This window comes from Odocoileus virginianus, unplaced genomic scaffold (assembly GCF_023699985.2).
Source record: "Odocoileus virginianus isolate 20LAN1187 ecotype Illinois unplaced genomic scaffold, Ovbor_1.2 Unplaced_Scaffold_33, whole genome shotgun sequence".
NCBI lineage: Eukaryota > Metazoa > Chordata > Mammalia > Artiodactyla > Cervidae > Odocoileus > Odocoileus virginianus.
Window position 1 is genome coordinate 205211 of NW_027224295.1, and position 17532 is coordinate 222742.

The 17532-nt window shown below is 38.7% G+C and overlaps 1 long non-coding RNA gene across 1 annotated transcript; it reads right to left on the minus strand.

The window, feature by feature from the left end:
* Window positions 1-646: 646 nt before the first annotated feature.
* Window positions 647-16235, minus strand: LOC139033686 (uncharacterized). The gene is made up of 4 exons (XR_011486185.1): window positions 15477-16235; window positions 5180-5326; window positions 4749-5083; window positions 647-1315 (listed from the first exon to the last, which is right to left on the minus strand). It is a non-coding gene; the product is annotated as an uncharacterized lncRNA (long non-coding RNA).
* Window positions 16236-17532: the final 1297 nt, after the last annotated feature.

Genomic DNA, 17532 nt, shown 5'->3' on the forward strand with positions numbered 1-17532 from the left:
TCAACTCTTCGCATGAGGTGGCCAAAGTATTGGAGTTTCAGCTTCAACATCAGTCCTTCCAATGAACACCCAGGACTGATCTCCTTTAGGATGGACTGGTTGGATCTCCTTGCAGTCCAGGGGACTCTCAAGAGTCTTCTCCAACACCACAGTTCAAATCTTCGGCACTCAGCTTTCCTCACAGTCCAACTCTCACATCCATACATGACCACTGGAGAAACCATAGCCTTGACTAGATGGACTTTTGTTGGCAAAATAATGTCTCTGCTTTTTAATATGCTATCTAGGTTGGTCATAAATTTCCTTCCAAGGAGTAAGCACCTTTTAATTTCATGGCTGCAATCACCATCTTCTGTGATTTTGGAGCCCCAAAAAAATAAAGTCTGACACTGTTTCCACTGTCTCCCCATCTATTTCCCATGAAATGATGGGACCAGATGCTATGATCTTAGTTTTCTAAATGTTGAGCTTTAAGCCAACATTTTTACTCTCCTCTTTCACTTTCATCAAGAGGCTTTTTAGTTCCTCTTCACTTTCTGCCATAAGGGTGGTGTCATCTGCATATCTGAGGTTATTAATATTTCTTCTGTGATATAATGGTCTATAAAATGAGATGGCAACTGAAAAATTCAGCTATTTCTACTTTCTTAATCTTGCTTCTTAAATTAGTTGTTAAGCATTCTATTGATCTGGCAAGAAATCTGATTAGTAGAAAGAAATGTACACTTGTGCATATTTTAAACACATTTATTTTCAAATTCTATAGTATATACTGTATGGTAAATATAGATCATCCTTAAACCAAAGTTAATTGAAGGAATAAAGCTTGGTTCAGTCATCAGTCACTCATTCATATCCGACTCTTTGTGACCCCATGGACTGCAGCACGCCAGACTTCCCTGTCCATCACCATCTCCTGGAGCTTACTCAAACTCATGTCCATCAAGTCGGTGATGCCATCCAACCATCTCATCCTCTGTCACCCCTTCTCCTCCTGTCTTCAATCTTTCCCAGCATCAGTGTCTTTTCCAATGAGTCAGTTCTTTACATCAGGTGGCCAAAGTATTGGAGTTTCAGCTTCAGCATCAGTCCTTCCAATGAATATTCAGGGTTGATTTCCTTTAGGATTGACTGGTTGAATCTCCTTGCAGTCCAAGAGACTCTCAAGAGTCTTCTCCAACAACACAGTTCAAAAGCAGTAAAAGAAAGAGCCAAAATACATGAATGACTGCTTTCTAGTGAAGGTCCCCAGCTCCAACTAATGGAGGGTTCAATCTTTTCCATGGTGAAAATGATTGCCTTTTGAGGAAATTACCTGGAACCAAACAAGAAGTATGTGTTTAAGAAAGGCTTTTGGGGAAATTTGTCACATGAAACAATGTGTTGAATTATGGTAACAGTGCTGCATATGCCTGTGGGTCACAGTAAATTCTAAAATGAGAAAATGTAGAATAGATTCCAATTGAGTACATTTTCTATTTTAGGGTGTCCTCAGGCATTGGTTTTGAGAACAAACTGGCCAGGAGACAGTGGTAAGTGTGGGGAGCAGGAAAAGAAATTTCATTATATCACCAAGAGGAAATAGCTGAGGCTCTAAACACAGAGAGTAAAACTGTCCCAAAGAATGACATCTTGGGGTTTGGTGCATGTTTCTAGGGTTGAACTGAGTGATAAAGTCTTAAATCAGGATTCTGCATATACTGCCTATTTGTCTCATTTGATTCATTGGCCTTTGAGACTCTTTAAGGAGAAACAGTATTGCTTTAGAAACAAATTATTTTGATTCACGTTGAGAGCTCCAAGTCACATCTCTTCCTTTTTCTGATGAGCATCTGAAGTTACACTAGAAGTGGGAAGAAACATAAAGAGAAGGAGAGAAAGGCAGCATTTTACCTAGAAGTGAGACATCAGTACATTTTTGGCACCAGAAACACAATACCTAATACTGTAAATGTCATTTATTCAACAGTCATTTTTCAGCATTTCTGACATGGTAACACTTTAGTAGACATTTGAGCTATAAAGATGAATTGAAGATGTTTCTGCCCAAATGAGACATATTCTAAGGGGGGATATGGACTGATAAGGAAATTGGGACAACAAAGTATCCTTTCTCTGATGAATTTGCTGGAGACGTCTGGAAGGGGAGGTGTACCTAACCCACATCAGGGACAAAGGGGAAAGATCGAAAATATTTTTTAAAAGGGGGAGGGTGAGCCAAGTTTAATTATCAGATAAATTTACTTGGAATTTCTTCCACTGAGTTGTAACAAGTAGTTATATCAATGCTATTTAAAGATGAGCTAGTATTAAGCCTTGAAAGTCAAACTGGAGGGTTTAATTTAATAGTAATGAGAGATCATTTAAGTTTTTAAGCTGGGAGTGAAAAATATGATCAGTTCAGTCAGGTCAGTTACTCAGTCATGTCTAACTCTGTGACCCTGTGGACTGCAGCATGCCAGGCTGCCCTGTCCATCACCAACTCCCAGAGTTTACTCAAACTCATGCCCATCAAGTTGGTGATGCCATCCAACGATCTCATCCTCTCTCATCCCCTTCTCCCCTGCCTTCAATCTTTCCCAGCATCAGAGTCTTTTCCAATGAGTCAGTTCTTCACATCAGGTGGCCAAAGTATTGGAGTTTCAGCTTCAGCATCAGTCCTTCCAATGAATATCCAGGGTTGATTTCCTTTAGGATTGACTGGTTTGATCTCCTTGCAGTCCAAAGGACTCTCAAGAGTCTTCTCCAACACCACAGTTCAAAAGCATCAGTTCTTTGGTGCTCAGATTTCTTTATAGTCCAACTCTCACATCCACAAATGACTACTGGAAAAACAATAGCTTTGACTATATGGACCTTTTTCAGCAAAGTAATGTCCCTGATTTATAATATGCTGTCTAAATTGGTCATATATTTCTTCCAAGGAGCAAGCTTCTTTTAATTTCATGGCTGCAGCCACTATCTGCAGTGATTTTGGTGCCCCAAATATAAAGTCTGTCACTGTTTCCATTGTGTCCCCATCTATTTGCCATAAAGTGATGGGACCTGATCATGATCTTAGTTTCTTGAGTGTTGAGTTTTAAGCCAATATTTTCATTCTCTTTCATCAAGAGGCTCTTTAGCTTTTCTTTGCTTTCTGCCATAAGGGTAGTGACAACTGTGTATCTGAGGTTATTGATATTTCTCCCAGTAATCTTGATTCCAGCTTGTGCTTCATCCAGCCTGGCATTTCATATGATATACTCTGTATATAAGTTAAATAAGCAGGGTGACAATATACAGCCTTGACGTACTCCTTTCCCAATTTGGAAGCAGTCTGTTGTTTCATGTCCATGTCCAGTTTCTTCTTGACCTGCATACAGATTTCTCAGGAGGCAGGTCAGGTGGTCTGGTATTCACTTCTCTTTAAGTATTTTCCAGTTTGTTGTGATCCACACGGTCAAACACTTTGCTTTGGAATAGTTGATAAAGCAGACATAGGTGTTTTTCTCGAATTCTGCTGCTTTTTCCATGACCCAACCGATGCTGGAAATTTGATCTCTGGCTCCTCTGCCTTTTCTAAATCCATCTTGAACATCTGGAAGTTCATGCTTCATGTACTGTTGATCTTGGATTGGAGAATTTTGACCATTACATTACTAGCCTGTGAGATGAGTGCAATTGTGAGTAGTTTGAGCATACTGTGGAATTCTCTTTGGGACTGGAATGAAAACTGATCTTTTCCAGTCCTTTGACACTGCTGAGTTTTCCAAATTTGCTGGCATATTGAGTGCAGCAGTTTCACAGCATCATCTTTTAGGATCTGAAATAATTCAGCTGGAATTCTATCACTAGCTTTGTTTTTAGTGATGCTTCCTAAGGCTCACTTGACTTCACATTCCAGGAGTGTATCTGGCTCTAGGTGAGTGACCATACCATCATGGTTATCTGGGTCATTAAGACCTTTTTTATATAGTTCTTCTGTGTATTCTTGCCACCTTTTCTTAATATCTTCTGCTTCTGTTAGGTCCATGTCCTTTATTGTGCCCATCTTTGCATGAAATATTCCCTTGGTATCTCTAATTTTCTTGAAGAGAACTCTAGTCTTTCCCATTCTTTTGTTTTCCTCTATTTCTTTGCATTGATCACTGAGGAAAATATGATAGAAATTATTTTTAAGCACTTCTGTCAGTAGGGTAATTAAGCAACGGGGATTGGAGGTAGGAAGGTAAGCTATTAACTTGTATTGTCAGCAACTTAAGTGTGAGGACATGGTCTAAATTTAGGATGGTGGTAATGGGGAGAGCATCCATTGTCAGAATGTAAATCTGAATTCTGAAATTGTCTAAAATGTTTTTTTCCTCATGAATGGGCATATGATTAAAACTAGAGGAGAGAAGAAAGCTATGAAACCATCAACAAGAATGACCAACTGCTAACTGGTTCAAAGTCTATGAAACTCTTGAGATGAAAGTACAGAACTTGAAAGAAACATGGAAATAGATGTAAACAGAAAAGAAGACAAAGGATGTTTTCCCAAGGAAGATAACTAGTGTTAACTTACATGTCCATTTATTCCTTTAATAGTGCTGTGGCTGCATTTATTTGTTTTAGTGTTATGAAAAGATTCCAAAAGAAAATAAGAATGATTATATTTCTTAAAACCTGGCACTGAATAATGTGAATATGTCCAATAGAAATTTGTTAGTTAAAATAAATCTTAATATACCTCATGATTGACAGATATTTAAAAATATATATATATTTACTTGGTTGCACCAGGTCTTAGTTGTGGCATATGGGATCTTCAGTCTTCACTGTACCAAACAGGATCTTTAGCTGCAGAATGCAAAGTCTTAGTTGTAACAGGTAGGATCTAGCTCCTCAACTAGGTATCAAACTCAGACCTCCGGAATTGGGATTTCAGAATCTTAGCCACTGGATCACCAGGAAAGTCCTCAGTTCAGTTCAGTTGCTCAGTCATATCCAAATCTTTGCAATCCCACGGCCTGCAGCATGCCAGGCTTCCCTGTCCATCACCAGCTCCTGGAGCTTGCTCAAACTTATGTCCATCAAGTCAGTAATGCCATCCAACCATCTCATCCTGAGAAAAATATGATATAAATTATTTTAAGTGTTTCTGTCGGTAGGCTAATTAAGCAAAGGGGATTGGAGGTAGGGAGGTAAGCTGGTAACTTACCTTGTCATCCCGTTCTCCTCCCGCTTTCAATCTTTCCCAGCATCAGGGTCTTTTCCAATGAGTTAGTTTTTCCCATCAGGTGAACCAAGTATTGGAGCTTCAGCTTCAGCATCAGTCCTAGTAGATGCTATTTTAATACCAAGTGATCTTTAGAAGAAAAATGTGTTATGTGGCACTAAGTATAGTCCTAGTGTGAGAATTAAGCCGACTAAATTTTTTCTGTCATGATTAATATAAATAAACGGAAGAAGAAACTACTTATTGAGTAATTGAGTACTTCAGATATTCCAGACTTTGTACTAGGGCTCTACTGCAACAAACCTTTTCTTGCATTAGAGTGTGTATATATCACATTCTATCTTTTTAGTTAGAAAAGTTAATGGAATGATGTTAGTTTATCTAACAAATAAGACTGTTACATGAGCAATTTTGAAAAATAGTTTAAAGTCTAAAAGTAAGTGTTCAGATCAATATGAAAAATTTTAGGCAAGTGATTTGTAATGGCATATTCTTGATTATATGAATTTTTACCTTAATTTATATGTAGGCTACCTTGGGAATGATTGAGGGAAGGAGGAGAGGATGAGATGGTTGTATGTCATCACCAACTCAATGGACATGAGTTTTAGCAAACTCTAGGAGATAGTCAAGGATAGAAAAGACTGGTGTGCTGTAGATCATGGAGTCTTCGCAAAGAGTTGGACATGACTTGGTAACTGAACAACAACAAAATGTGTAGATATACGTAACCATAATATTCTTAGCTGGGGAAGGAAATGACAACCCACTCTGGTATTCTTGCCTGGAGAATTCCATGAACAGAGGAGCCTGGCAGGCTACAGTCCATGGAGTCATAAAGAGTCAGACACAACTGAGTGACTAAGAAATATTCTTAGCATTCTCTTCTTGCAAAATTTGAATTTTATTCCCACATTTATCAAAACTGTTCCATGAAAATATAAGTATTGGTCTGACCAAAGAATTCATTTGGAGTTTTCCACAAGATGTTACAGAAAAACCCAAACAAACTTTTTAGTCAGCCTGATATTTCAAAATATGGGGCACAAATACTATGCATTTTGTGAAATAATCCTGTGTGTTACACATTTTCTGAAAATATATTTCCAGTATAAAAAAACAAAACAAACCTTTCATTTCAAGATCCAAATATTTATTCTTTGTTCAGCATGAGAAGACTTGGAACCTATAGGGTGTTTCTCAGAAAGAGCCAAAAATATTTTTAATAAATCCTAAGTACCAAGAACTGATAGACAGAGTGCCTGATGAACTATGGGCAGAGGTTCATGACATTGTACAGGAGATAGGGATCAAGACCATCCCCAAGAAAGAGAAATGCAAAAAAGCAAAATGGCTGTCTGAGGAGGTCTTACAAATAGCTGTGAAAAGAAGAGAAGTGAAAAGCAAAGGAGAAAAGGAAAGATATTTCCATTTGAATGCAGAGTTCCAAAGAATACAAGGAGAGATAAGAAAGCCTTCCTCAGCGATCAATGCAAAGAAATAGAGGAAAACAACAGAATGGGAAAGACTAAAGATCTCTTCAAGAATATTAGAGATATCAAGGGAACATTTCATGCAAAGATGGGCTCGATAAAGGACAGAAATGGTATGGACCTAACAGAAGCAGAAGATATTAAGAAGAGGTGGCAGGAATACACAGAAGAACTGTACAAAAAAGATCTTCACGACCACAGATAATCACGATGATGTGATCACTCACCTAGAGCCAGACATCCTGGAATGCGAAGTCAAGTGGGCCTTAGGTAGCATTACTATGAACAAAGCTAGTGGAGGTGATAGAATTCCAGTTGAGCTATTTCAAATCCTGAAAGATGATGCTGTGAAACTGCTGCACTCAATATACCAGCAAATTTGGAAAACTCAGCAGTGGCCACAAGACTGGAAAAGGTCAGTTTTCATTCCAATCCCAAAGAAAGGTAATGCCAAAGAATGCTCAAACTAGCACACAATTGCATCATCTCACACACTAGTAAAGTAATACTCAAAATTCTCTAAGCCAGGCTTCAACAGTACATGAACTGAGATTTCCAGATGTTCAAGTTGGATTTAGAAAAGGCAGAGGAACCAGAGATCAAATTGCCAACATTCGCTGGATCATCGAAAAAGCAAGAGAGTTCCAGAAAAACATCTATTTCTGCTTTATTGATTATGCCAAAGCCTTTGACTGTGTGGATCACAATAAACTGTGGAAAATTCTGAAAGAGATGAGAATACCAGACCACCTGACCTGCATCTTGAGAAATCTGTATACAAGTTAGGAAGCAACAATTAGAACTGGACATGGAACAGACTGGTTCCAAATAGGAAAAGGAGAACCCCAAGGTTGTATATTGTCTCTGTGCTTATTTAACTTATATGCCGAGTACATCATGAGAAATGCTGAGTTGGATGAAGCACAAGCTGGAATCAAGATTGTAGGGAGAAATATCAATAACCTCAGATATGCAGATGACAACACCCTTATGGCAAAAAGCAAAGAAGAACTAAAGAGCTTCTTGATGAAAGTGAAAGAGGAGAGTGAAAAAACTGGCTTAAACTCAATACTCAGAATAAAGGAGATCAGTCCTGAGTGTTCATTGGCAGGACTGATGCTGAAGCTGAAACTCCAATACTTTAGCCACCTTATGAGAAGAGTTGACTCACTGGAAAAGACCCTAATGCTGGGAGGGACTGGGGGCAGGAGGAGAAGGGGACAACAGAGGATGAGATAGCTGGATGGCATCACCGACTCGATGGACATGGGTTTGAGTAAACTCCAGGAGTTGGTGATGAACAGGGAGGCCTGGCATGCTGCAATTCATGGGTCGCAAAGAGTCAGACACGACTGAGCGACTGAACTGAACTGAAGATCATGGCATCTGGTCCCATCACTTCATGGCAAATAGATGGGGAAAGTGAAAACAGTAGCAGACTTCATTTTGGGGAGGGGGGCGGAGAGGGCTCCAAAGTCACTGTAGATGGTGACTGCAGCCATGAAATTAGAAGACCCTTGCTCCTTGGAAGGAAAGTTATGACAAACCTAGACAGCATATTAAAAAGTAGAAACATTAGTTTGCCAACAAAGGTCCATCTAGTGAAGGCTATGGCTTTTCCAATAGTCATACATGAATGTGAGAGTTGGACTGTGAAGAAACTTGAGAGCCAAAGAATTGATGCCTTTGAACTGTGGTGTTGGAGTAGACTCTTGAGAGTCCCTTGGACTGCAAGGAGATCCAACCAGTCCATCCTAAAGAAAATCATTCCTGAGTGTTCATTGAAAGGACTGATATTGAAGCTGAAACCAATACTTTGGCCACCTGATGCAAAGAACCGACTCATTGGAAAAGACCCTGATGCTGGGAACAATTGAAGGTGGGAGGAGAAGGGGATGACAGAGGATGAGATGGTTGGATTACATCACCAACTCAATGGATATGAATTTGGGCAAACTCCAGGAGTTGGTGATGGACAGGGATGCCTGGCTTGCTGCAGTCCATGGGGTCACAAAGAGTCAGACACAACTGAACTAAACTGAAGTACCAAGAAAGTAACAGAGCATCTACAAATATGAAACATAGTCCTTTCGTTAGAGAACTTTGAAATCTAACTTGAGACAGAAACATAAATATATTTCACACAAATTATTTGGGGGCACGAACAGGGGTCAAGTGCGTAGAAAAATTTAGAGCATACTCATGGAAAGATGGTTATTTGATTGAGAATTCATAACACACCAAAAGAAAATAGAAGGGAAAAGAAGATCATTTCATTTAGGGGGAGCAACACCTGCAATGCATTAGGATGTTGTGTAGGGGAAAATGAAAAAAATATTCATAAAATGATATTTTTAGATACTCAACATTAATGCATGTCTCAATGTTCAGAGTCCAAAATAAGTTTAATAAATGCATGAACATATAACCCTAGCTTGATACTTCTGGAGTAAGAGCATAATTATAGAGCTAATTTAAACTCCCTAATATCAATTTAAGATATGGAGTTGTTAAGTGGCCCAAACTTACTTTCTTGAAAAGAAAGAAGGGATATAATTTTAGAGTAGTAACAGTTCACAGATGCATATTCTAGTCAGATACATGAAAATATTCATTTTCAGGTACATGAAAATTATCTGTAGGCTCTATCATCCTTTGTGATTCTCTAGAAAGGGCAATAATATCTGAGAAAACCACTACCTATAAGTGAATTTGAGGGATGTGACCTGAAGGAGGAGGCAGGCTGGGCTAACAAGTGTAATGGCTGAGGTTCTTGTGACTCTGATGTTAGCAGAAATAAAATTACTTTTTCTCTGACTCCATCTCAGAGACATGGTGCAGAGCAGTCTCAAGGTTGAGCTGTCATTTAACTAAAGAAAAGTGCTGCAAAGGAAAGAGTGATTGCAGAAGTTCATGCTACAGAAAGTCCTATGAGACCTTTGTGATGGGTACAGAGGAACTGTGCTTTCAACAGTGTCATGTGCCTGAGAATTCAGTTAACTAGGAGGCCTGTGTTAGATCTTGGGCCAATCAGGTTCCAGTCAAGGAAAACTGTATTCACCTGTAATACTTAAATGTTGGCTTCTCACACAGGGAACTGATTAAAGTATAAAACAGATGATGAAATGGATAGATGAAACCAACCAGAGAAAAATGAGGCAACGCAGAAATCAGCAACAGGGGCAAGTCATAACCAACCTTGGGCAGGAGGGTCATAAGGATCAGGAGTTGCTGCTATAAAATAGGAGTCTTGGATTACCTGATGAGAGCTGCAATCATGCAGGCAACAGTGGTGGGAAGTGAAGCATGGAAGAGACATAGCTCCTGCCTAAGAAGGTGCAGGAGGCAGGCTGGCTGTTGGAAGAAACAGCTTGCTTCCTCTCTTCTCCCTAACACCCAGTCTTGTACCCCAACCCTCAGCCCGTAACAGCAGAGCCAGGCTTCCAGAACAGGAAGCCTCAGGGGTCAGATCTTGCTCTCCATCACTAACCCAGGGGATCCAAGCACAAAATCACCTGAGGCTCAATTTAGAGAGATAATAGGACTATGTGGCTGAAAAAAAGGAAGCCTGCAAAGACTAGGTTCTTAGAAGTTCTGAGTGTAAGATAATACATTTAAAACATATTCCCTCTCTTATTCAGCAATAAAATGGGAACATCTGGATGCACACCCCCAAATTAGTTTTAATTTGGCTAGAAACACTCATCAGAAAAAACTGATTTTTTTTTTTTTCTCTAAAGAAAATTGCAGGCGAGGGTGGGATATTCTGAGAGAATAGCACTGAAACAAGTATACTATCAAGGGTGAAACAGATCACCAGCCCATGTTGGATGCATGAGACAAGTGCTCAGGGCTGGTGCACTGGGAAGACCCGGAAGGATCGGATGGGGAGGGAGGCGGGAGGGGGGATCGGGATGGGGAACACATGTAAATCCACGGCTGATTCATGTCAATGTATGGCAAAAGCCACTACAATATTGTAAAGTAATTAGCCTCCAACTAATAAAAATAAATGAAAAAAAAATTGATATGCTGCAATTCTAAATCAAATGTAACTTTAGACTTAATAACCATTTATTTCCACTAGGTGGAGCCATTTGCTTAAACTAGCTGTAGGAGAAGTGATTGAAATAGTGCACGTTTATAATTTTATGTAGTTGTTTAGTTGCTAAGTCATGTCTGATAAGAAACTGCAAAACAATTTTCCAAAGTAGCTATACCATTCACATTCCCTCTAGCAACGAAGGTTCCAGTTGTTCCAAAGTCTTATTAGGACTTGGCCACTCCCTTGCAGGACATTTGGTCCTGGATGTTTGGGAGGAGACCAAAGGTCTGATAACCCTATCTGATTCCATTCATATGACATTCTTGAAATGGAAAAACTCCAGAAACAGAAATTGGATTAGTAGATGTCAGGAACTGGAGTGGGAAGAAGGGACTAAATGCAAAAGGGGCATTGGTAAACCTGTAGAAGAGATTAAATTATTCTGTATCTTGTTTGTAGCAGTGGTTTCATGATTATGGATGTTTGTAAAAAGTCTTTGAATATACACCTAAAAATGCTGACTTGTACTATTAAAAGCTTTTGTCCATTAAAAAAAAAGAAAACTGCATTTTAATATCCTATTTTGCAAAATAGCCTACATGTAAGATTTTCTCTTTGTTGTGCTAGTGTATTCTACAAATTAGATGATCTTTGAATAATCAAAGGCTTACCAAATTACAATGGCCTGAGCCTGAGATGTGAAGTATGATTTGAGTTTCTGTGCTTTTAGTGACCTGTAGTATTTTGATAAATGCCATTGCCTAAAACTATTCAGTAGAAGCTTTGGGCACCATTTGTGTTTGTTTCTCTAGAAGCAGTAATAGCCCCTAAAGGAAAATCTGATGCTCATTTCAAAGATGCAATATAAATAAAATTCAAGATGATGCCTTTTACATAATTATTCAATCTTTCATCACATAGTGCTTTATGCATTTCAAAGTGATTTGATGTGTTTTCATTTAACTGATCATCACAAAATTTGTGGAAGTTGGGTAAGGGCTTCTAAAAGATACAAAAGCTCAACAAAGAAAATAACACAATTGAGGCAGCCTTTTACACCAGGTCTGTAAATAATCATACAGTCTTATTTCTTGTTAATACTAGTAGAAAATACTGAGCACCTTCTCTGTGCCAGGCACTTTTAAAAGAACACCACATTTCATTTGAATCAGTTCTAATGACATGGATGAAACTGGAGCCCATTATACAGAGCGAAGTAAGCCAGAAAGATAAAGACCATTACAGTATACTAACACATACATATGGAATTTAGAAAGATGGTAACGATAACCCTATATGCAAAACAGAAAAAGAGACTCAGATGTATAGAACAGACTTGTGGACTCTGGGAGAAGGCGAGGGTGGGGTGTTTCAAGAGAACAGCATCGAAACATGTATATTATCTAGGGTGAAACAGATAACCAGCCCAGGTTGGGTTCATGAGACAAGTGCTTGGGCCTGGTGCACTGGGAAGGCCCAGAGGGATCGGGTGGAGAGGGAGGTGGGAGGGGGGACCGGGATGGGGAATACATGTAAATCCATGGCTAATTCATTTCAATGTATGACAAAAACCACTGCAATATTGTAAAGTAATTAGCCTCCAACTAATAAAAATAAATGGAAAAATTTTAAAAAAAATAAATAAAAGAACACCACATATATTAACTCATTTAGTCATCAGAACAATTCTATGAAGTAGTTTTTATAATGTTTTCATTTTAAGGATAGAAAAACTAAGAGAAAAAGAGGTTAAATTATGGCTAATAACAATGTGAGTTTTGGCAGTCTAATGAAATACCTTCTCTTTAAAATAGTGTCTTTAAATATTTACTCAACAAGCAATATTCTTAATTAAAAAAACATACATTTGTATTAGGACTCTTCTCCTAAAATGTGTATGTAATTCAGTGGTGTGCTGTCAAACTATTTCAGTGGCTCTCTGCAAAATAGAAAGCCCTGATTTGTTGAATGCTACAGTGGCTCAGTGGGTAAAGAATCTGTTTTCAAGGCAGGAGACGCAGGAGATGCAGGTTTGATCTCTGGGTTGGGAAGGTCCCCTGGAGAAGGAAATGGCAATCCACTCCAGTATTCTCACCTGGAGAATCCCATGGACAGAGGAGCCTGGAGGGTTACAGTCCATAGCGTTGCAAAGAGTTGGACATGATTGAAGTGACTTAGCACTCATGCATGGTCTGAATGCTTGTGTTCACCATGCCCCCAAGTTCATGTATTGGAATTTGAATGCTCAGTTTGATGTTGTTAGAAGAAGGGGGCTGTGGGAGGTAACTAGATCCTCTTGAATGGGATTAAAGATCCCATTGAGCTCCTTATCTCCTTCCACCATATGAGGATACAAAGAGAAGTTTGCAATCTGGAAGAAGACTTATGCTTGACCACACAGGCACCGGGTCTGAGATATCAGCCTCCAGAACTGTGAGAAATAAATTTCAGTTTTGGATAAGCCACCTAGCCTGTGTTATTTTGTTGTAACAGCCCAAAGGGATTAGGAATCCAGTTTGCCAATTTCTGTGGTATAAAAGCCCCATCTGGATCTATATACAGTCACCAAAGTGAAGAGAGGAGCACACATTTGGAGGGCATAGAGCCGTGGCTCTAGCACAGCCTTGTCTGATTAAAACTACTACTGTACCCAAGATGACATGTAGGACCTTAAATGTGATAAGCCACCCTTGAAAATGTTATTAAAACACAAATTCATTTTATTTTCTGCTATTCTGTGCAACCTAATGTGAATTAAACTGTTTAAGATAAGTTCATGTTCAGTCACTGTTTATGAAGAATTATGTTTATTTATTTATCTTTTTTTACTGATTACAATCAGGCTTGTCTGGGATGATGCAACCATGTAGCAGCAATAGGGGCCAAAAATTTGCCACAGTACAATGGTCGGTAGATGAAGGCCACGAGTCAGGTGCCAGATACTTTCAAAATCATAGTTCCTGAGATTGTTTTGCAGCCAGAACAGTTATCAAGAGTCCAAATAGTAACTTGGAAGTCTTGAGTTTCAGTCTATGAATTACACATGTTTCCATAGGATGTGGTCACCCCAAGAGCTCCTTCAGTAACTCTGTAGGGTAAAACGGCCATGTATTTAAGTCCCTGTCGCCTAAAGCCATGTCAGCTGAACTATAAGCATCAGTGGTACAACCTGGCCTTCTGAATGGCACCAAGGCTGAGCTCACAGGCATCTTGTTCTGTGACACCTGCTTCTGCCCAAGCTCCCTCTTCTCTAATACCAGTATTGTCTATCCTTATTATTAAAGCTGCTGCACAATAAAAATATTTTATAAATACATGTCTGGAACTAAACACTGTCTAATACTTTCCATTTTCTCCTTCTTTGTTCTCCAAAATACATATGTGAAAAATAAAATTAAAGTCTCCTGTCATCAGCTCACCACACTCTTCCTATCTGTGTTTCGTTTTCTGTTCATTCTCTCTTCTTATTCTGCCCCTGCCATGAAACTGTTTCCGGAAGTATCATAAAATTCTACTGAGGAAATGTGAATATCTTCTGAGATTTTTTCTATAACAACAGCACTGAAAGGATGTAACACAGCAAGATAAAGGTTCTTAGTGACCTTTATAGCTGTCATGTCTTTACAATTCTAGTAGCATTTCAAATCTAAACAGTGACAAAATAACCTTATTCTACGAAACCACATTCCCAAGCTTGAGCAAGCTGGGAGGCCCCGCTTCTTTCTGTTAACAGGTAGATGACGCTGCTTGCCCCACCCTCTGGAGAGACTGGTCTGAGGAGGAAGCTTTATCAGCTGGTGTAGGTGTCCACATGGGTGGAAAACTCCCCTGGTATTAGGATGCTTGGAACTCTTTTGCCTTTTCCATTGTTATTATTTTCATTCAGTCTTTTCATTGGGAAATAAAAAGCCTAAAAGCTAGTGATTGTTAAAAGTCTTTGCCAGCTCACTGGTTCTGGATTAAGAAAGAAACAACAAACCAAAACCATTATAGGTAAAATTCCTGACCTTTCAAATGGAGACTGTTGAAATCTGCCCCGCAAATAAGGTGGGATGAATTAACCAAGCAAACCCAAATATTTCATTCACTGAACAAACAAATGTATGTTATTCAGCTTCCAGATACCAATCCTATTTTAAAGATCTAAGAATACAAATTTGGATAAAACATCAATTGGCAATTTGTAGTCCAAAGTTACTAACTTTGATAAAATTTTCAAATTAATATATTAATGCTTCTGCTGCTAAGTCGCTTCAGTCATGTCCGACCCTGTGCGACCCCATAGACTGCAGCCCACCAGGCTCCCCTGTCCCTGGGATTCTCCAGGCAAGAACACTGGGGTGGGTTGCCATTGCCTTCTCCAGTGTGTGAAAGTGAAAAGTGAAAGTGAAGTCGCTCAGTCGTGTCCGACTCATAGCGACCCCATGGACTGCAGCCTACCAGGCTCCTCCGTCCGTGGGATTTTCCAGGCAAGAATACTGGAGTGGGGTGCCATTGCCTTCTCAACATTAATGCTAATCTGTAGCAGTTAATGAATTTTCAAGCAAGATATTAAATCTGAGCTTCATGTAGCCACATCATGGATATATGAGAAGATAAACATTTCCTGGAATTTATCATTGTAAGTTTTATTATCTATTCTAGATTAATCCAATTAGGAATCTGAAACACAGATAAAATCCTTAAAGGAAAGATTTTATTTTGAGCTAAAAAGCAAAAGAAAAAAGTCTGTTTTACCTACCTCTGTCCATCTCATCTTTCATTCAAATCTGATCTCTTTTATGAAGTCATCTTTTAAAATTTCAGCCCAAATTAACCTCTTCTTTTTTAAATCTGTGTATTTAATATATTAATGTTAAACCAGTGGTTGTTATTCCTAGTGCATTTTAGAATCACCTGTGGAGTTTAAAATTACATACCCATTTCCAAGGTACAACCTTAGAAACTTATTTGGTAAACACATGTATGGTCCTGGCATTTGCATTTTTAAAACATACTACATATAACATGTTCTTAGCTAAAAAGCACTACTCAAGTTACACTTTACAATTTGATACTTTATAATAGCACCTAATCTATATTTGTATTCTTGTATCCCAACTGAACTGTGACTATTGTTTGGGTATAAGCACAGACTCATACGTACTTTGTTCTTTGTAACACATGAAAACTTTCTCTGAACGTGTAAGAATTTCCACACTACTTGTTTGAAAAAGTGGCAAGGAATTTCCTTTCAACACCTCTATATGATACACTTGTTTTTCTATTCATGTTATTTAAACAGTAGTGGATCACGAGTAAATGTTATTTATTCATTTACTTTAATATTGATTTTCAGAAAGTTTCCTAAATTAGAGAAGATACTAGAGAGTCAGAGGGGGATACTCTCTAGTATAGTGGAGTTAAACTTGTATTGGATCAAATCCAAAATTTGTTCTTTTTCCTTTTTATCTTTTATTGAAGGATAATTGCTTTACAGAATTTGTTGTTTTCTGTCAAATCTCAACATGAATCGGCAATATGTATACATATACTCTTCCCTTTTGAACCTCCCTCCCATCTCCCTCCCCATCCCACCCCTCTAGGTTGATACAGAGCCCCTGTTTGAGTTTCCTGAGCCATACAGCAAATTCCCATTGGCTATGTATTTTACATATGGTAATATAAGTTTCCATGTTACTCTTTCCATATATCTCACCCTCTCCTCCTCTCTCCCATGTCCATAAGTCTATTCTCTATGTCTGTTTCTCCATTTCTGCCCTGTAAATAAATTCTTCAGTGCCATTTTTCTAGATTTGGTATATATGCATTAGAATACAATATTTATATTTCTCTTTCTGACTTACTTCATTCTGTATAATAGGTTCTAGTTTCATCCACCTCATCAGAACTGACTCAAATGTGTTCCTTTATATGGCTGAGTAGTATTCCATTGTGTACATGTACCACGACTTCTTTATCCATTCATTTGTCAGTGGGGATCTAGGTAGTTTCCATGTTCCAGCTATTGTAAATAGTGCTGCAATGAACAAAGGGATACATGTGTCCTTTTAATAATTAATTTATTTATTTTAGTTGGAGGCTAATTACTTTACAATATTGTGGTGGTTTTTGCCATACATTGACATGAATCAGCCACGGGTGTACATGTGTTCCCCATCCTGAACCCCCCCTCCCACCCCCTTCCCCATCCCATCCCTCAGGGTCATCCCAGTGCGCTAGCATTGATTGCCCTGTTTCATGCATTGAACCTGGACTGGTGATCTATTTCACATATGGTAATATATATGTTTCAATGCTATTCTCTCAAATCATCCCACCCTCACCTTCTCCCACAGAGTCCAAAATTCTGTTCTTTATATCTGTGTCTCTTTTGCTGTCTCACATATAGGGTCATTGTTACCATCTTTCTAAATTCCATATATATGTGTTAATATACTCTATTGGTGTTTTTCTTTCTGACTTACTTCACTCTGTATATTAAGCTCCAGTATCATCCACCTCATGAGAAATGATTCAAATGTGTTCTTTTTAATAGTTGAGTAACATTCCCTTGTGTATATGTACCACAGCTTTCTTATCCATTCATCTGTCGAAGGACATCTAGGTTGCTTCCATGTCTTAGCTATTTTAAACAGTGCTTTGATGGACATTGGGGTGCACGTGTTTCTTTCAATTCTGGTTTCCTCAGTGTATATGCCCAGTAGTGGGATTGCTAGGTCGTATGGCAGTTCTATTTCCAGTTTTTTAAGGAATCTCCACACCGTTCTCCATAGTGGCTGTACTAGTTTTCATTC